Genomic DNA, 21,510 nt, shown 5'->3' on the forward strand with positions numbered 1-21,510 from the left:
TCTCGATTTTTGGCTAAGTCGAGGCTTGAGTAGGATGGAGATGGCTTCTAGGCCTTTTGGATTGATGTTTGGTAGGTTTATTTTTGAATTTGGCATCCCCGATAGTGCCGGATCTGCCCACGGCAGTAGGGAATCGCCGTTCCCTGTCTAGAGCGGTACTACCGCTCATCTTGCATGGTACTACCGCTCGAGCGGTACTGCCACTGTTGGGTCGCGGTACTACCGCTGGATGCCCAATTCCATCATTTCCTACCACTTTTTGATCCATGTTGTCTTGTTTGGAGGCTTATGCTCTTTCTTTCATGTTGTTTCTTCTGCTCGTGTGTTTGGTTCCAGGTGATGAACATCCTGAGCAGCAAGTCCGCAGTGTCAATCCCGGACGTGCAACGTCCAAGCGCTACCGCACCTCTAAGACAATAGTGGACTCATCAAGTGTTCCCCCAAGTGTTCCACCTCAAATGAAGAAGATGAGTGTGTCCAAGCCCAAGCCAAGGGCCAAGTCTGTGATAGAGATGTCTGCCAAGGAATTCTGGGAGAAGCGCCGGTGCAACCCTATGAGGCCGATCAAGAGCCTGCCTTGGTCAACCGCCCATTCTGGATCCATTTTCTGTATGCCATCTACTTTGATGTGATCAAAGCCAAGAAGAATCTTTTTGCTGATGTTCGCTCGATTGACGTTGCCTTTATGGAGAAGGATCTTGACTACTTTGGGAATGCTCTTCAGATGTGCTCTCAGTTGAACATCCTCGGGATCATGCAGTTCAACAAGGATTTTGATCCAGATTTGGTGGCCCAGTTTTATGCCACCGTCCATCTTGGAACAAATGAGGACGGGACTCTGACTTGGATGACAAATGGCAGGCTGCTTACTGTCAAGTGGAAGGCCTTCATGGAGCTTCTTGAAGTTGAGGACCAAGGTCTTGAGAACCCAGTTGGCTTTCACCCTCACCGCAATGCAACTTCCACTCACAAGCAATCTCTCTGGCCATACTATACCTTGAAGATTAACCCAGTGACTCAGAAGGAGACCTATGAGCTGCCAGCATTTCTGGATATTCCCCAACGCATCATGAGGGAGACCCTCTTCCCTCGCATTGGCAACTTGGATATGGTACACTCTTATCTTGTGGACATGCTTCCTTTTTGTGAACATGAGAAGGAAGAAAACACTGGAGATTCTTTGGATATCTCTCATGTCATGTGGTCTGAGCTGGTTTCCACCATCTCTGAGCGCAAGTGCCCTATCTATGGACCATTTATCATGTTGCTCATTGAGAAGGCCTGGGAGCATGTGTATCCTAGGGTGGTGCTGGAGACTGGGGATCTAGTTTCTCGTGAGATCAAGCGTCTGAGGAAGAAGGAGAACTGGGGCAACACTGCTCCGAGTTTTGGCATTCCGCCTGGAGCTGCTGACATGGAGACCGAGGCTGATGTGGATGATGACGATGACTACGAGCCATCTGGAGCAGAGCCCTCTTGGGCAAAGAAGCTCAAGCGCAAGATGAAGAAACTCCTCTGAATGGAGTCTCACGGTCAGTACATGACTCATGTGGCTGAGAAGCAGGCCAGGAGTCGTCACAAGGAGCTCGTCAGTTGGGTGCGACCGTTGCCAGCGGTTCTGAGGGCAAGATCACTGATGAGGAGGAGTGGATTCAGCAGCACTGTCCGTGGACCGACTCAGACACAACCAGTTTCCGACCGATGACGGCGGTGCAGACGATCCTGGTGGGATATGATGTTCGAGATCCTTAGTTGGCTATCACCTGGAGCCGTAGCAACGCTCTTTGCCTTTTTGGTGCCTCGATGCCAAAGGGGGAGAGAGTTTAGGGATTTGTGTCGGTGTCGAGTTGCGAGCGTGTGTTTGCGTGGCGTATTTGCCTTGCCTGTCTTTCTCGCAAACTCTTTTCTCGTGTTGAACCTTGCTTGTGTTGGTTTGGTTGTGCTCGTGAGACTTATCTATTATATGGTGTAAGACATATGCACTCTATCTCATCTTATTGAGCTTATGTTATCTTGTGCTAGTTATGTTATGCTCATTTTTACTATCTTGCTTAGTGTTAGCCTTATTGTTTCAAGATATGCATTGTCTATAAAATATAGGGGGAGTGTTGATCCTAGTATGTGCGCCATGCAGTCCAAAGCACTTTTCTAGATAGCACACATCTAGGGGGAGCCCGTCTATATTTTAGAGATGTGGGGTTTTCTTGTGTCCTATATTTTCCCCCTTTGTGCAAATCCCGTATTGTCATCAATCCACCAAAAAGGGGGAGATTGTAAGGGCATATTTATCCCTAAGGTGTTTTGGTGATTGATGACAATGCTTTTGCGGACTAATTGTGTGCTTTGAGCGTCTCAGAGATTCATCCTTTGGCACGAGACGGTTCTTTCCCCTCGGAGTTTTAATCAAGACGGTGTAGCTTTTTCGTTTCTGTTTTGGTGGACTTGTTTCGTAGGAGTCACCGTACTATCAAGAGGGGGTCTGCTTTGGTAAGGCTAGGGTGGAATCAACACATACACTTCCTTTTCACACCCTCTGAGCCTTCCCGATTCGATGGAGGTTTATTCCCTATTTTATGAGTATGGTTTGGTCCCAGCGGTAGTACCACGGTGCCCAACGATAGTACCGCCTGTGGGTCCTCAGCCGTAGTACCGATGCGGTACTGGGCTCCTACCGCGTCGACTCGAGGGGGTCGTCTCTCGTGTCGGATTGTGCGGCACTAAGAAGCGGCAGTAGAAGCCGTAGTACCGCTCGAGAGGGCTAGTATCGCCCTACCACTGCGGCAGTACCGCACTGGGTCTGACTCCTACTCATTTGCCAGCCCTCCCAGACTGCACGGCAGTACCGCGAGGGGGAGTGGTAGTACCGCTGGTCCCAGCGGTAGTACCGTTGCCCCCTGTGGTAGTACCGCCCTCTGCGGGGCTGTTTTGGGGGGTAACGGTTGGATTGTTCCCCCCTCTATAAAAGGGGGTCTTCTTCTCCAAGGTTGACTTACCTCTTCCCCCAAAAGCTCCATTATATCTCCAAGCTCCATTTTCGCCCGATCTCTCTCCCTAGCCAATCAAACTTGTTGATTTGCTCGGGATTGGTTGAGAAGGCCCCGATCTACACTCCTACCAAGAGAAATTTGATTCCCCCACTAATCCCTAGCGGATCTTGTTACTCTTGTGTGTTTGAGAACCCTAGACGGTTGAGGTCACCACGGAGCCATATTCCATTGTGGTGAAGCTTCATGGTGATGTTGGGAGCCTCCGATTAAGTTGTGGAGATTGCCCCAACCTTGTTTGTAAAGGTCCGGTCGCCGCCTCCAAGGGCACCAATACTGGAATCACGGTGTCTTGCATTGTGTGAGGGCGTGCGGAGAATACGGTGGCCCTAGTGGCTTCTTGGGGAGCATTGTGCCTCCACACCGCTCCAGCGGAGACGTACTTTCCCTCAAAAGGAAGGAACTTCAGTAACACATCCTCGTCTTCACCGGCGTGGCTCCACTCTTGGTTATCTCGTACCTTTACTTGTGCAAGCTTATTTGTGTTATTTCCCTTGCTTGCTTGTGTGCTTGTTGTTGTTGCATCATATAGGTTGCTCACCTAGTTGCACATCTAGACAACCTACTTTGATGCAAAGTTTAATTTGGTGAAGAAAAGCTAAAAATTGTTACTTGCCTATTCACCCCCCTCTAGTCAACTATATCGATCCTTTCAGTAATTCTTCTGTGCAGCAATGAGGATAATCCTCAAGTTACGGACCCAGTCCGTGTAATTGCTACTATCATCTTTCAACTTAGCTTTCTCTAGGGACGCATTAAAACTCGACGAAACAACAGCACGGGCCATATATCTACAACAACATAGACATGCAAAATAGTATCAGGTACTAAGTTCATGTAAATTAAAGTTCAATTAATCATATTACTTAAGAACTCCCAGTTAGATAGACATCCCTCTAATCATCTAAGTGATCACGTGATCCATATCAACTGAACCATGTCCGATCATCACGTGAGATGGAGTAGTTTTCAATGGTGAACATCACTATGTTGATCATATCTACTATATGATTCACGCTCGACCTCTTTGTCTCAGTGTTCCGAGGCCATATCTGCATATGCTAAAAAAGGCTCGTCAAGTTTAACCTGAGTATTCTGCTTGTGCAAAACTGGCTTGCACCCGTAGTATGTGAACGTAGAGCTTATCACACCCGATCATCACGTGGTGTCTTGGCACGACGAACTGTAGCAACGATGCATACTCAGGGCGAACACTTATACCTTGAAATTTAGTGAGAGATCATCTTATAATGATACCGACGTACTAAGCAAAATAAGATGCATAAAGGATAAACACCACATGCAATCAATATAAGTGATATGATATGGCCATCATCATCTTGTGCCTTTGATGTCCATCTCCAAAGCACCATCATGATCACCATCGTCACCGGCTTGACACCTTGTTCTCCATCCTAGCATCATTGTCGTCTCGCCAACTATTGCTTCTATGGCTATCACTACCGCTTAGTGATAAAGTAAAGCAATTACATGGTGATTGCATTTCAAACAATAAAGTGACAACCATATGGCTCCTGCCAGTTGTCCATAACTGTGTTACAAAACATGATCATATCATAAAACAATTTATATAATCACGTCTTGACCATATCACATCACAACACGCCCTGCAAAAACAAGTTAGACGTCCTCTACTTTGTTGTTGCAAGTTTTACGGGGCTGCTATGGGCTTAGCAAGAACCGTTCTTACCTACGCATCAAAAACCACAACACGGTATAGTGATTGCTTTTTGATCTTCAGAAAGAACCCTGTTCGTTGAATCCGATTCAACTAAAGTTGGAGAAAAAGACACCCACTAGCCACCTGTGTGCGAAGCACGTCGTTAGAATCAGTCTCCCATAAGCATACACATAATTTTTGTCTAAGCCGCTTCATCCAACAATACCTCTGAATCAAGAATCAACTAGTGACAGCAAGTAATATGTATATACCCACGTCCACAACTCCTTTGTGTTCTACTCGTGCATATAACATCTACGCATAGACCTGGCATGGATGCCACTATTGGGGAAAGCAGTATTTCAATTTTTTTTCCTACGATCATGCAAGATATATCTAGGAGATGCATAGCAACAAGAGGGGGAGAGTATGTCTACGTACCCTCGTAGACCGAAAGCGGAAGCGTTATGAAACGCGGTTGATGTAGTCGAACGTCTTTGCGATCCAACCAATCAAGTACCAAACGCACGACACCTCCGCGATCTGCACACATTCAGCTAGGTGACGTCCCTCGCACTATTGATCCAGCTGAGGCCGAGGGAGAGTTTCGTCAGCACGACGGCGTGGTGACGGTGATGATGAAGTTACCGACGCAGGGCTTCGCCTAAGCACTACAACGATATAACCGAGGTGGAATTCTATGGAGGGGGCACCGCACATGGCTAAACAATCAACTTGTGTGTCTATGGGGTTCCCCCCTCCCTCATATATAAAGGAGTGGAGGAGGGGAGGGCCGGCCCTCTCTATCGCGCGCCCAAGGGGGAGTCCTACTCCCACTAGGAGTATGTTTTCCCCCTTCCCTACTTGGAGTAGGAGAAGAAGGAAGAGGGGGAGAGAGGGAAGGAAAGGGGGGCCACCCCCCACCCTATTCGGATTGGGCTTGGGGGGCGCCCTCCACCTGGCTGTCTCCTCCTCTCTCCCACTAAGGCCCAATAAGGTCCATTGACTCCCCGGGGGGTTCCGTAACCCCCCGGTACTTCGGTAAATGCCCGAACTCATCCGGAACCATTCTGATGTCCAAACATAGCCTTCCAATATATCGATATTTATGTCTCGACCATTTTGATACTCCTCATCATGTCCGTGATCACATCCAAGACTCCGTACTACCTTCGGTACATCAAAACACATAAACTCATAGTACCGATCGTCATCAACGTTAAGCGTGCGGACCTACGGGTTCAAGAACTATGTAGACATGACCGAGACTCATCTCCGGTCAATAACCAATAGCGGAACCTGGATGCTCATATTGGTTTCTACATATTCTACGATGATCTTTATTGGTCAAACCGCATAACAACATACGTTGTTCCCTTTGTCATCGATATGTTACTTGTCCGAGATTCGATCGTCAGTATCTCAATACCTAGTTTAATCTCATTACCGGCAAGTATCTTTACTCGTTCCATAATGCTACATCCCGTAGCTAACTCATTAGTTACATTGCTTGCAAGGCTTATAGTGATGTTCATTAATGAGAGGGCTAGAGATACCTCTCGGACAATCGAAGTGACAAATCCTAATCTTGATCTATGCCAACTTAACAAACACCATCGGAGACACCTGTAGAGTATCTTTATAGTCACCCAGTTACATTGTGACATTTGATAGCACACTAAGTGTTCCTCTGGTATTCGGGAGTTGCATAATCTCATAGTCATAGGAACATGTATAAGTCCTGGAGAAAGCAATAGCAATAAACTAAACGATCATAGTGCTAAGCTAACGGATGGGTCAAGTCAATCACATCATTATCTAATGATGTTATCCCGTTCATCAAATGACAACTCATGTCTATGGTTAGGAAACTTAACCATATTTGATTAACGAGCTAGTCAAGTAGAGGCATACTAGTGACATTCTGTTTGTCTATGTACTCACATATGTACTAAGTTTCCGATTAATACAATTCTAGCATGAATAATAAACATTTATCATGATATAAGGAAATATAAATAACAACTTTATTATTGCCTCTAGGGCATATTTCCTTGAAAAAGATACCCACACCCCTCTCCACATTTGCAAATAAGGCCTTCTCTTGTTCATCCTTTTCTCCCGCAACATAAACTACTCATACAAATGCATCTTGATTTTCCGTGCAATGCATGGGCATCTTTCTAGTTATGAATAAATAACACTCTATCAATGAGCCCCATCAGACACCAAATTTCTTAGCTTTCGTTCTATAGCTAGATCTTCCCCTCGTTTCTGTTTTCCAACCCGGAGCGGGCGGGGTGTGGTTTTCCAATAGTTGGTTTGCTCAACGACGGTCCCACATGAAAGTGAAAATGCTAGGCAACACACCATCCCTAGCTAGGTGGTGTGCCAAACGGGCCGTGGAGTACTCCCGATTCTCGGGCGTGTGGGAGGTGCGACGCGAACGCGGTAGGCCTTTTCCTTTTACTGGCAATGTGCCCGTGCATTGCGATGAATCTAAAGTAGTAGCTAGGTTAGCGCATCGTCGGTTTGGTCACATGTGGTCTGACATGCTCTAGTGTTTCTAGCAAGATGCCCTTGCGTTGCACGAAGTTGATGGAAAAGTTAAGCACAACTTATAAATTGACGGATGGAGTACTAGTTACAGTGATGCATAAAATTAAGCAAAGGGATCGCACATGTCGGTATTGACTGGAACGAGAATACAATAGCACAATAAAACTAAGGCCACGATGATGCGATTGCAGTTGTGGTTACAGGAAGCAAGAAGAAAGATGCATCCATCAACGTACGACCTCCTCCTCCTCAACTTAGTGCGTCGGGCCACCGACCGGCGGCTAAGGAGCGGCGGCATTTGTGGCGAGGTCAAGATGCTTCTCAGCAAAGGCATGCAAGGATTCTAGCCGATTGAGGAAGGCCAACATCATAGCATCCTCAATGGCCTTGTAGGTACCTATGTACACGATTTTCTCATACATGTGGATGTGTAGGTCGATGAATTCTTGCAGGCCGAGGCGCCTCACGGCAAGCACGACCTCCAGGTGGACATTCTTCGTGGCGTCGGCGGGCAGTCGCAGGGCCACCAGTGCTTGAAAGAGGTTTCGGCCATGGATGCCGATTAGGGTGGCAGGCAATGAGGAGCATGGGCACGTGGGCTGGACGAGTATGGCGATGTCGTCCCTGAGCTTCTTGAGGACGGTGAACTTGTTGGTGGTGGCAATGATCATCTGGTCCAACTAACAGTCGTAGTTGGCGTCGACAACAGCCATCCACTAGCCGGTCGCGAACACCGTTTGGAGACGATCCTCGGTGCCATGCCGCAGGCCGGCGTCGTACGTGGACCATATGGCACAGCCGCTTGCCGCTTGCGCGCATCGCCGCCATGGGTCTGGAGTGAGTACGCTTGCGCTTAGTGTAGGTGCTTAGGCAAATGCTTAGGTGTGTATGATGTGGTAGATGCATTGGAATGGAGGAGTGCCTTTATATGAGTGCAAACTGTGTTGCATTCACATCATGCAGCCTCTTTTCCCGGTCCTCCTCCCATTACTTCCCTCATGCATACATGATGCTAATTGAAGGAGGATGCATCATTGGCCATTCAACATTCTGGGAACAGCTACCCCTCCCTCGTCTGCATTAAAGGCGTATCAGGAACTGCGCCGTCCGCTGTCAAATCGAATAGTATTGCACCGCCCGCTGCACGCCTGGCTGAACACGCCTCCTTGCCTCCAACAAACCCCTCCGTTAAACCCACATGCAAACTGAGAAACCTACTCCGGCCACACGTCCGTTCATGAGCGAGCCGGAATTAAACGCAACACCGGCCGAGCTCCTCCTGTCCGCCCTTAGTTTAAACGAGGCCAGATGCCGTCCAAGCTCCTACCGTCCACCCTCTATTTAAACGAGGCCAGACAGACAGCGGGAAAGAATCGCACCCCTCCGCTTCACCCCCATCTCCTCCTTCACCATTTTCTCCACACTTCCGATGGCTTCCGAGGAGCCGTTCTCCGGCATACTACCCGGCTGGGTGGCCCGCCGAGCCCTCCGGATATGGGCGAGGCCGCTCGGTGCTTCATCAACCTCGCTTGGCCCGACGGAGCCAGTTGCCGCCCCAATCCGGCGCGTGGTTCAGCAACTCGCCACTCCAATTCAGCTCGATTAGGAGTGGCGAGTTGCTCCATGCCGGTACGGCAGCGAGCACCCCAATACGGGCATCATCGCTGCCGTATCGTATCGCGCCACCAGTCTCTGCGGTGGCTGCGCCTCCCGTGTCGGTGGGCGCGCCTCCCATGCCTGCGGCAATGCCATGCAGGTAGAGATAGCAGACGGGTGCATGGAGAGCGATGAGTCGGTGGCCAGCTTCTCCGTGTCGGCCGCCATCATCAAGGAGAAGTAGAACACAGGAGGCCGCCGCCACCTGGGTCCCATGAAGGACACTGCCGAGGCGACGACTGCGCATTCAGCTGGTTTCTTTGCTGCTTCATCTCTTACGAGGACCTTCGTCGACCCCGCAAGTGTCTGCCGGACATGAGGAAGACAAAGGGATCCGCGGGCGGCCATTTAGATTAGGTACTCCCTCTCCGGCTGGCTGGAAATATTTGTTCTAAGAATGGATAAATTGGATGTATCTGTAACTAAAATAAGTCTAGATACATCCATTTGTAGGACTAGTATTTCCGGACGGAGGGAGTATTAGTTATACCAAGAGAGCCGGATTAGCACCGCTTAGTTCATGTAAATGTAATGAAATCCATCATGTTTATATGAAGATCTGGCTTTTTATATGAAATCATGCATGCTTATATGAAAACAGTCGGTGTTTGCACAAATTTCATCTAGTTGGTTAGAGTTGTAAAAATGTATGCCGCTGGCGTTTGATGTCGTCCTCCGCGGAAGGAAGCGGGAGGAAATTTGCCGGCTGCCGTTGGAGGTGCTCTTATGCTGGAAATAATAGAGTCACATCCAATCCATTTGAGTTAATTGCATGTATGATTCTCCCTCTATAAAAAGTTAATTGCATGTACAGTGTACACATGACTTGCAGGGTGGCTACAGCTTCGTACAGAAAGTTAAAAAGAAACAAGTCCATCCTTAATCTTGTATTCTAAGTACTCTGTGGGTTCCACTGTCAGTACAGTAGAGAAAGAAGTATATATTAAATAAGTAATATATAATATAAAATTCTAAAGTTAAAGACATAATTCAAACTCATGTCATCGCGTTGCAAGCATCCCATGCTAACCAGTCCATCACATTTTTGTTGTAGACCATGATGGAGATATATCTCCAAGTATACTCTTATACTCCATCCGTTCCTAAATATTTGTCTTTTTCAGATTTCAAATGGACTCCGTATGTGGACATATTTTAGAGTGTAGATTCACTCATTTTGCTCTGTATGTAGTCACTTGTTGAAATCTCTAAAAAGACAAATATTTAGCAACGGAGGGAGTAGAAAATAGAGTTGGTGATGATGGTGTGCGTGCCATCCTGCAATATACGCCGTTGGATTTATATCTAATGGATAGGAAGGAAACTATGGCAATTTTGCAAAAAGATACCCACACCCCTCTCCACGTTTACAAATAAGGCCTTCCCTCGTTCATCATTTTCTCTACTCTTACTAGCAATGTGCCCGTGAGTTGCAACGGATCCAAAATATAATAATACATGTTCACAAACTTGAAAGAAAAACACTCTAGTTTGGTGGACATATCACTAAAAATATACTTGTATTAGGTTTCACTCAAAATATATTCCTTGTGGCTGTTTTGATGAGGTGGGGAAGGGATGTAGTTGGTTTCAATATACTAAGGGGTTTCTGCAAATTGGAGCAGAGAAGTGGGGTCTTGTTGCAAAAAGCCACGACTTACATCATAGTCGTTAGATGCAGATCCGATGGTCAGAAATGACGGATGGCAGACACACCATCATCACCAACAGAGTCTTTTATAGGAGTACAGATAAAAAACAGAGTTGGTGATGATGGTGTGCCTGCCATTCTGAAATATAGGTTGTCCGATTTATATCTGATAGATAGGAAGTAAACTATGGAAATTTTGCAAAAAGATACCCACACCCCTCTCCACATTTGCAAATAAGGCCTTTCCTCGTTCATCCTTTTCTCTCACAAGATAAACTACTCATTTAAATGCATCTTGATGTTCCATGCAACGCAAACGGCATCTTGCTAGTCTCTCACAAGATAAACTACTCATACAAATGCATCTTGATGTTCCGTGCAATGCATGGGCATCTAGCTAGTTTCTTTTAAAATAGTTACTGTGATAATTGGGTTGAAATGATATATTTTATGTCTGCCCCGAATGATTTCAGATTCACTAGTAGTAACAAAGAAAAGGTTGTCTTGTTAATTAATAGAAAACATGGTGAAAACTATCACATGAGGGCAGTAAAAACGAACCACATTGCGTTCAGCGTCATCGTCACTACAGCTGTGCGTGCGCGAGAAGTCTACATATCGAGGGGGATACAGAGAAAAAGACGTATCGAGTGTGTCTGAGCGAGGCACAAAGACACATGTTTGAGAGAGAAACCAATTGATAGATTAAGATCAGATCGAGTTGTCACGCTTCTGCTGTCATTGTTGGGGTTGGGGTGGGGGTGGGGAGGGGGAGAGAAAGACGTATCGAGAGTGTGCGCGGTATGCACAGAGGTAGAACTAGCGAGTGTGTGGGTGTGTCTGTGTGTGTTTGAAAGAGGAGTAGATAGATTACTATCAAGATTGAGGTGCTACCCTACTCCTTCGGTGTCGGGTAGTGTGTGTGTGTATGAGAGAGAAGCCAGTCGATAGATTAGTATAAAGATCGAGGTGTCACCCTACTCCTTCGGTGTCGAGAAGTGTGTGTGGGTGGGTGGGTGGGGGGCAGTGACACTTACATATCTCTACTCTTATAAAAACAGAGTTGGTGATGATGGTGTTCCCGCCATCCTGCAATATGGGCCATCCGATTTATATCTGATGGATAGGAAGGAAACTATGGAAATTTTGCAAAAAGATACCCACACCCCTCTCCACATTTGCAAATAAGGCATTCCCTCGTTCATCCTTTTCTCCCACATGATAAACTACTCATACAAATGCATCTTGATGTTCCGTGCAACGCATGGGCATCTTGCTAGAAGGGAGAAGGAGTTTGTGTGACACATATCTATATTAAGGGATAGGTATATAGGATGTGTGTGAGGCATACTTAAAGCATCACGGAGATAAACAAACGGTGTGCATGCAAGTGCCAGAAAAAATGAAGCAATAAACAATGTCTACGCGCGCGCGCAAGTGTGTGTGTGTGAGAGAGAGAGCGAAATCTCAAAACAAAAGGTGCTCTGCTGGAATCCCATTGTATGTATTCATATGGTCCCGGAACTCGAGTTAACCTTAGGCATATGTGTGAGAGACATACTTATCATTTGAGACATTAGTGGTTGTGGGTGGGCAGAATTAAAGGGGTGGGCATGTTCGACAGAGAGAGCGTGTGTGTTTCTGTGTGAGAGACTTGTAGGATGGGGTAGAAAGACGAATTCTAACCTTGACAGAGGGAGAGAAATACACGAAGTGCGCGTGTGTGATTCCGATGCCCACGAGGAAATGAGATATGTATGTGTGTGAGAGAGATTGCACAATTCATTCATGCATCACTATCTAGCGATCGTGGACGTGCATCACTTGAACATAAATCAATATCTACTTAGTATCATGGCCAAAGGTACAATATCAATTCAATGCTATAAATATTGGACACTCACATATCACATTTTTTCTATCTAAATAAACATTTTCAATGGTGCATGCCAAAGTTACAGTGATGTTTCTTCAAACAACCAATGTAGCTGTCATGTACATGCACCATTGTTACTCTTGCATTCAAATTCATTAGTCTTGGATGATTTAAGCTTCTATTATGAAGTAATATATGTAATATTCATATATGAATTCAACGGGTACGCAATTTATGAAATGGGGGCTATGTAATCATATGAGGTAACACTTTTAAGTAGCGGACTACAATATCCATTTCTTTTGTGGGACTACAATATCCATTTCTTTTTGTGCGCCTCTACACTAACACGTCAATGCATTATGTTTAAAGTTAATAACCAATGGCACTAAATTATCTATTTACACAAGAAATACATAGGCTGAGTGTTTGATCCCTTTTTTGTGAACGTGCCTCTACACCCGTACGATTGGTCGCGCCCATGTGAACGTCCAAGTTATCGACGCATCATCCCGAGTTATTGTCTTTTTTCTGGGGTGGATTTCACACCAGTTATTAACTGTTGACGCGTGCCCCGTGTGCACAGTCTCACATGACCTTCCCGCTAGCACGTTCCAAAATTAGTTGAAACTGGACACGAACGATCCCGCGGGCGGCAAAATCTCCCGCCTCCTTCTAAAATTTCTGCCACCTAGTCTTTAGCATGTGAAATTCCCCTTTTGTCCTTGCTGCATGGAGAACAACAGTAACAATACCGCTCTCATCTACATAATACGTCGGGGCTGCTTTGGTAACTTCCTGTCCCTCCCACCACACGGTACCCCCATTTCCTCCCCCCTCCTGCAAACAGGACTAACTCTACATCACTAGAGCATCTTACATCACGTCGTTCGTACTTCATCGGCCTTTCTTCCCCTCCCCTCTCGAAACCCTAAATTGCTCATCCACCGGCGTACCAGAGCCCATTCACTGCCAGCGGCGTCCACCTCGCCGGATCTGCTTCTGCGGCCGCATCTACCCCTCCCGCCTCTAGTAGAAACAAGTAGACTGCTCATCCACCACTGTACCACAACCCATTCAGTGCCAGCCTTGTCCATGGTGCCAGATCTGCTTTGTGATACTCTCATCAACCACAGTGCATCTCTAGTGGCTCATTCGTACTCCCCATCGGAGACGCTTCGTCCACACCCCCGGAGCCGCCCCACCAACGCCCCCGTCGACGGCCTCTGATCCTCTTCCCCGACACCTTCCACAACCCTAGTAGAGCCGCTTCGCCGACACCATCATCCACCCTACCGGAGTAGCTTTGCCTATACCATTATCAACCCTACCAGGGCTGCTTTTCCAACTCACAAGTCCATGGCCACAAATCCGCTTCATCACACCCTCATCCAACCTACCAGAGCAGCTTCTGACGCCCCGTCCACGACCGCAGATCCGCATCGTCGACACCATCCTTAACCCAACCACCGAAGCAGCTTCACCGACACCCTCGTCCACGGCCACAGATCCGCTTCGCCCACATCGTAGTCCACCCTACCAAAGCCGCTCCACAAACACCTTACTCGACGATTCTAGATCTCCTTACCGTACCCGGATAGCCAGCGCAGCATCATCACCCTTGATATTTCTAACCTGATTCCCACCATCTGGCAAGATGCCAAGCACCCGCCACGGCCTAGGTACTTCACCTTTAAACCCGTCCAGCATCACCTGCCCGATGTACTTCAAATATACTAACATGTCGCTGTTACCTGCTATGCAGCTGGCAAAAACTACAAGGACGATGTTTCTTCTGGATCTAACAGCTTGGCCAACCAAGATCCTGGACTGAGGCATTGCTATCATCTTGTAAGTGCATCTCTCTTTCTTGTATTGTTGTGTGCCTGCCAGCGTGCTTTGCTAGGATTTTCGACCAGTAATCCCTTTGCGCAGATAATGGTTTCTACTATTGTCTGCTAAATTAGATATGTAGAGGTCATACATGATACTACCTCATACCTCCGTTCCTAAATATAAGTCTTTCTAGAGATTCCACTATAGGCTACCTACGGAGCAAAATGAGTGAATCTACACTCGAAAATGCACCTATATACATCTGTATGTGGTCCATACTGGAATATCTACAAAGACATATATTTAGGAGCAGAGGTAGTACATTACACAAAAGCATAGGTGGCATGTAGGAATTCCAGTGCACTACATTAGGCTCCCTTAGAGTGCCTACTAGTCCAGCACAATGAAAAAGTACAAGATGTATGTGGCAATTTCATGGAACATCACAAAAAGGAGAGGCAGCGATGAGCCTATACTGTGTGCTATGGTAGGTCACTCCTCCATTGCAATCATCGTGACATGTTATCTGTATGTCAGTTCTATTGGACAACTTTCTCAGGGACAATTATTACGAGTTATCCTAAGAAAATAAGCACATGTGAATATAAGCTCCAGGTAATAAGCCAACCAGTTCTTTTCATTGCCTTCCTTTTCAGCTTATCTTTGGTATGATCAGTGAAAAGTCTAGATTGCATTATATTTTGTCATTTTTCTGCCCATATGGAAATTAATTTGACTTGCAAACATCACAAATTGAACCCACTGCAGTAATTAATATGATAGGAAAATAGACCATCACTATTTGTTCAAAATGCAAATACAAGGATACTATCTACTTGGCACAATCTACTTTGGTCAATATCTTCCATAGAGATCCCATTGCCTAATTTAAATGAAGAACACATGCCCCACATTTAAATGAAGAACAATTATTTATTGAAATTCGATGGTCCAAGTGGCTAGTTATTATCATATAGCAGCAGCACCTGGAAGCATCATATAGCAGCAGCAGCTCATAGCAACTCATCATACAGCAGCAGCAGTGTGCAATTCATCATATACTAGCAGCAGCTCATAGCCATTCATCATATACCAGCAGCAGGAGCAGCTCATAGCAATTCATCATATAGCAGCAGCAGAAGCAGCTCATAACAATTCATCATATAGCAGCAGCAAGAGCAGCTTATAGCAACTCACCATATAGCAGCAGCAGCCCATCTCAATTCATCATATAGCAGCAACAGCTCATAGCAATTCATCATTTAGCAGCAGCAGGAGTAGCTCATAGCAATGCATCATATAGCAACAAGAGAAGCAACTCATAGCAATTCATCGTATAGTGGATCAGAGTGAAAATTTGGGAAAAAATTAGAGGAGATCCTCACCTTCTTGGACGAGCTCATCCTTCAACAGCACCAAGGCCACGGCCTGGGAGGAGGGGAGGGGGAATAAGGCGCCTTCTGCCACAGTGTGGCATCAGCCGTAGTTGTGCAGCGCCCGTCGGAGTAGTGCGTTGGACGGACCATAGTGGAGCAGCTGCCGGAGACCATGAGAATGAGGGGCGGCGCCAGAGGGAGGAGCGGCCGGGGAGATTTGGCCCTACCCGCCGGCCATGTAGTCTAGCTGGACATAGCATCGTCAAGGACCAGGCCATATGGGACCAGTGGCGACGGCTCGCTGGAGGAACCCTATCGCTGTAGGTAGGGGATCGAGGTAGAGGGAAAGGGGAAAGGAGATGCAAGCGGGTAGGGCAATTGCATTTTGAGTGTAATGTAGGCAGACAACAGAGTCATTTCACTATTCCCCTTCCCTTCAATTTTTAGTGAGATTCTACCCGAAACACCCCCTCCAAAGTGAAATAAGTTCAGCCCAAGCCCATAACTCAAAAATGACGTCTTTACATCTTTTATGGCTTATTTTGACAATAAGCTCTGAAAAGGCGGAATAGAACTGGCCCTTAACCTACAATTCAATTGTGCATGCAATAATTAATCACTCCTGCCTGCTATAGTGTACATTTAGGCATCATCATACATGGCATAACCTAATACATGTGCATTCCATTGTAGAAATCTGGAATATGCAATGTTTATGTTAGTTCATACGTTGCACATGATGTTTAAATGCCCCTTAAATCTGGCCAGTCAAGTGATGGTCTTTAAGCCTCCTTCTTTGCTTCTTTTCTTGATACATCTGTTCAATTACTTGTTTGCATCAGCCAGCCATACCAGAACTGTTTGCTTTGTTTACTTGTTGTTCTCGACCTAACACTCTAACATGGCTTGTCAATGATTTAAACACTAAGGGCTGCTGTAGTGGGGGCTTGTCTAACTCATAGGTGACATAAAGGTTTGGCTGTACACTAAAGTAATCTCTCCAAGAGTACCTGGAGATCTAGTTTGAAGGTATGCCTAGTTTTTACATAATGCACACATAGTAACTGCTCATTTCATTGTGTGCAAGTGTAAGAGATGTGGCATGTTTCATTATGTGCTGTTGTTTTGTTATAATCTCATCCTTTTGTGTTGTTCATAGACTGGAAAGTATGCATATTTATCTACCAAGGAGACGAGTAACTAGTTTGTGTCACCTTGCAGAGGGGGTGCAATGAAGATAAGATTGAGGATTTCCAAGTAAAAGATGTTAGGAAGGAGCCTTGCAAGAGAAGTAGGAGCAACGGTGAGCCTGTTCAACCAGTTAAGGTAAGCCATTGTATCCAACTCAACAGTTCAATTCCTTGTTTGTTTCAGGCATAGTTAATTTGCTCTTTTCAATTGCTTTATTTGTCCTCAGTTAATGAGATGCCCAAACAATGATGCCTAATGTTGGGTACTTGTATAACTATTAGTTGACATAATTAAAGGCCTTACCATTTAATTACTCTGGCGAAGTGTGCCTGAAGCTTTGAAGTCTATTAATGAACTATTACTGCATGAGGCTCACAATCTAGTTTATACTAGGCTAATGATTACATAGCTTTGCTTGCTGTAGTAGGTTTGTATGAATCCCTCTGCTGTTCATTATGCTCCCTAAGACTTTAATTGAGCTATAGAACGGCCAACTGCTTGCTTACTTATACGCAACATGTTGTCTAAATTTGTAACCTGTCTGTGTTTTGGATTTGGCCCCAACATCATGCTCCTCTAGTGAGCTAAGAGAGATTTTTGTATGCAGGCTACACAGACTACCATTTTTATAATTTTTAAAATATCACCTGCTTATGCTTCATGATGTGTAACATTATTGTTAGTCCTTGTCGGTGGGAACGACACCTATGGGATCACAAGAATCCCTACTGTGGTTAGCGGGGCGCGGGGTCGTGAGAAGAGCGGATCTAACAGGTAGCACACGGTTCGTTTATCCAGGTTTAGGCCGCGAGGATGCGTAAAACCCTACTCCTGCTTTGGTGGATTGTATATCTGTGTTCTTGAGCTAGCTATGGGGCGTGAGGAGCTCCAAAAAGCCGAATCCCTCCTCTGGTCGCCTCGGGCCTCCTTTTATAGAAAAAAGGGTTGCCACAGTGGCACACAGGAGGTGGAAAGGGTACATTGATGTGAGGTTATCCCTTGCATTACATGACAAGGCGCATTTAATGCGCCTTGCTTAGGTGTCCTTACTTTATCGGGGATGGGGGAGAAACCTGTCTCGTCCGTCGCCGCTCCTTCTTGTGTCGACACGTGCCCTGGCTAGCAACGCCTGAGATGCCACATAGGTAGGCAGGCAGCTGAGGTGGCGCAGTGGTGGGTCTTCACGAAGATCTGCATGCCGCCACGCAGGTGCTGCCCAGCTGGTTGGGTCGGCAGCTGCATGCATGCGGCGGTGGAGGTTTGGTCGGTGTTGTCCTGATGGTGGCCCTGCAGGTGTCCTCGGTAAGGGCCTTGCCGGGGCCCCGGCAAGGGTCTTGCCAAGGCGCCTGCTGTCATCCCCGGCAAGGCGCTTGCAGGGGGCCTTGAGGTCTTCCTCGGCTGGGATCCCGCCAAGTGTTGTCGTCTCCTTAGTGCGTATCTGATCTTGAATGTCTTCACAAAGATCTGCATGTCGCCACGGGGATGTCTCCCGAATCCTTGCCCTTTGGGGGCAGTGCACTCAAGGGTGATTTGCTCCGTACGCACGGGATGAGTCGTCGCGGCAAGGGTCTTGCCGGGGCTGCTAGAACTATCTCCCGGCAAGGATCTTGCCGGGGGAGTCCGCTTCGTCCCCTTTGCTCTTCGTGGTCTTGGCCTTGGCGTCGTAGTTCTCTTGAGCTTCGGTCTTACCCTGGCTCACCTCCCTTGCCTTGCTTGATGTGGTGGTGCCCGTGGCTCAGACTACCCGTGCATAGTTATAGGGCTACAAAAAGTGTACACCCCCTTTTTTGTACACCGACAGGAGCCCCCGGGCCTGGGCCACACATAAGCGCAACGCGTTGTTGGGCTAGACCCCAAAACGGTGCGCGGGCAGGCGTGGCGGTTTTTACCGTGGTAAGGTTCTTCGCGCGTTGCGCTTCCCACGACTCCCGCGCGTGGCACGGCGTGGGTAGGTGCGTGTGACATGGGCAGCATGCATGGGGTTGGTTCCCGCGGGCATGCGTCACACCACAGTTAATGTGAAAGGAGGCGGCCCGTGTTTTCCCCCATAAGAAAGGAATAACCACGGGCGCGCTGCTCACTTTCTCCTCTTTCCTCGTGCCTTTTCCAATCTCAGAGCCGCCGTTTCCTCTGTTCCTTCCTTCCTCAGCTTCCACCGTCGCCCACCATCATTGCTTCGCCATCCCCCTTCCTCAGCCCTCTAAACTTCTTGGTCGCCATGGCGCCCAAATCTGTCAAGGGCAAGGGGTGGCTAAGGGCGCTGGGACCGTGGAGCCGCCGAAGAGCGCGCTGTCGGGGGACCGGACGATGTCCGCCTTTTTCTTCCCCTCGATGGTTGATGTTCAAGAGCTCCGGGCCTTCAGGCCCCTATGGGGAGCGAAGACGGGGGGAGAGAATTCGGGACACCCGGCGATGCGCGTCATTCCTGCTGCTTGCGCCGATCCTGCTCCAAATCGGTATCCCTTTTTCGTCGATTATCTTTCTTGCGGGTTATGCCCCCTTTCTCCGATTTCTTCTGCGACATTATGCACACCTTCGGCTTTCGCCTCTTGGATTTTACTCTGAATGCGGTGGCATGCATGGCTTTCTTCGCGCATCTTTGCGAAAGCTTTGCCGGGGTGCAGCCCAACAAGGCGCTCTTCCGCCATTATTTCTTCCCTCGGATCCAGCCAGGAGGTGCCGTCTCTGGTTGCGTCACCTGGATCCCAAGATCCAAGGGGGCGTACCCGGACGGTGCCCTGAAGGAGAGGTGGGAGGAATGGCGTGGCCGGTGGTGCTGGATTGAGGATAAAAACCCGCCGGAATTCTGCAAGGTCCGCCGAGTGCCGCCGGTCCGTGGCAGCGATTGGAGCGATGTCGACGTCGCCGACGGGAGGCTCACTGTTGCCACTACTAGGATTCTCTGGCTCACCCGGGCCAGACTCACCCTTGAGATGATCGGGGCAGACTTCATTCGCCGCCGGATCGCCCTGTTGCACAACAAGGGGAGGCCAGCTTGGCTCTTTACGAATCCGGCTGACATTATGCGACTCCGCCCCGGCCTCGATCACAACTTCACAGTGCTGGCGCATGCCCACTTCTGCCAGCGGCTTTTCTAGCTTGATGTGGGTCGCGATGGCAAGGTCGGACGGACCGGCAAGGCCGCGAGGGCTGCCGCAAAGGTTGGCAAGGCCCTCAAGGGGCTGTTTTTCAAGCTGCCAGCGGGGGTGGTCCCGTTGTGCAACAATTCACGTCGGTTCGAGATCATCGCTATGATGCCGGACTGTAACACACATGGCCCTGTCCCGAGCTGGAAGGAGCCGAAGGATGCTGACGTGCAGCAATTCTTTGACACCCTGATTGAGGTATATGTCAATGCTGATGCCGAGCAGTGGCTTGTCATGGACACCACCCAGGCAGAGCTGGACTACATCGCCACTAGGGCGAGGGAGGCACAGCTTGCCATGGAGGCCGGCAGCGCCGGGGGTGTGGAGGACAAGGCTGCAACGGCTGCGGAGGAAGAGGAGCTCACCCGGTGGGCGGCAGCCTCCAGGGAGGTCAGCAGCGCCGACACTGGAGCTCCGTTCGTCGAAGACGCGGCCGACGAGTCGTCGTCGGAGGAGGACGTGGCGGCGGGCTTGACGCCAACCAGGGGAAGAGGGCAAATCCTGCGGCGGGTTGGCTCCGGCGAGCCATTTCGGCCCGGCAGGGCTACGCGGCCTCAATTGACCCTGGAGGGGTCTGGGCGTCACACGGGGGCCACGACAGCCAAGAGGCTGACGAAGGCCGCTGAGAAGAAGAAGACAACAGCCCGTTCCTCATCTGGGCACGCACAAACCCCGCTGTCTTCACCTCCTCCGGCAGATGTCGACTCGGTTGTTGACGCGGAGGTCACTTTTGATCTCGGGCCTGTCAGCCCGAAGAGGAAAAGGAAAGTGGTGGAAGAGGAGGAGGTGGATAACGAGTAAGTACTCCGTTCCTTACTGCCATTTCCATTCCTCTGATTTAAGCCACTCATCTTGATCCTTTTTTGCTTTTGCAGGGATGTAGAGACGTTGGCGCAGAGGGTGAAGAGGGCGAAGGCCTCGGCGAGCAGTCAGCCCCCAGCTGGGGCTTCAAAGACGCCACTGGTGGTGTTGAGCAGCCCGGACAGCAGCCCCCAGCACAGCCCCCAACGTAAGTTCGTCACCCTCCTCTTATTCGACATGTGGTAGGCGTTTGATGCTATGGTGTTGACCTTGTCGGGTTTGCAGGAGGGGAGCGGCAGCAGGAGGAGCCGCAGAGGGCTACCCCCAACACACCACCCCCATCGACTACGCCACCGCGAGGGGCGTCCCCGGCAAGGGCATCAAGCACGGTGCCCACACCCATGGAGGAAGAGGGGAACTTGGCGCTGGTGACTCTGCCACGGCGCCGGATGCTGGCTGGGAGGGGACTCCTGCTTCACAGCCTGGCACTGGTGAGTCGCCTGTCCTCCGTCTCTATTTTTCCCTTATTCTTTTTCTTGGCTTCAATGCTCCCATTACTGCCCAGGCCCTCCTTCAATAGGTATGGAGGACATGGATACTGTTGTTGGGAACACTGCTGAGGAGCCGCCAGGGATGCTGACGAGGTCACCGCTGATGAGGCCGCCAAGGATGCTGCCGAGGACAACGCTGCGG

This window comes from Triticum dicoccoides, chromosome 2A, assembly GCF_002162155.2.
Source record: "Triticum dicoccoides isolate Atlit2015 ecotype Zavitan chromosome 2A, WEW_v2.0, whole genome shotgun sequence".
NCBI lineage: Eukaryota > Viridiplantae > Streptophyta > Magnoliopsida > Poales > Poaceae > Triticum > Triticum dicoccoides.